General features: G+C 55.4%; 1 pseudogene; it reads left to right on the plus strand.

The window, feature by feature from the left end:
* Positions 1-306, plus strand: part of LOC103581614 — a 4,940-nt pseudogene extending 4,634 nt beyond the window's left edge.
* The last annotated feature ends 190 nt before the right edge of the window (positions 307-496 follow it).

Raw genomic sequence — 496 nt, forward strand, 5'->3', positions numbered from 1 at the left:
CAGAGCAGGTGCTCACCATACATTCCCGTCATGCAGCCCCTGGACTATGAACGCATCCGGCAATACAGCTTCACCATCGAGGCCATGGACCCCACTATCAACCTCTGATACCTGAGAGGCACCTCCAGCTGAAACACAGCCCGCGTCTTCATCAACATCACAGATGTAGACGAGCCCCCCATCTTCCAGCAGCACTTCTACCACTTCCAGCTATGGGAGAACCAGAAGAAACCTCTGATCGGCGTGGTGACAGCCACAGACCCCGATGAGATTCGGCGCAGAATTGGGTAAGCACTTGGTGGGCGTGTTGATGACAATGACAATGACAATTCTGGCACTGATGTTCTTATGTCAGCTCGTCTGAGACCAGGACTCAGAGAGGAAAACTGGCTTCCCCCGGCATTGCGTGGGAAGTGGCAGAGGCAGGATGAGAAGCCCAAGCTCTTCCACTAACCCACTTGGGCTGCTGGGACCTTGTCCTGCCTGCGCACCCCAC

Source organism: Galeopterus variegatus, unplaced genomic scaffold, assembly GCF_000696425.1.
Source record: "Galeopterus variegatus unplaced genomic scaffold, G_variegatus-3.0.2 Scaffold13479, whole genome shotgun sequence".
Lineage (NCBI taxonomy): Eukaryota > Metazoa > Chordata > Mammalia > Dermoptera > Cynocephalidae > Galeopterus > Galeopterus variegatus.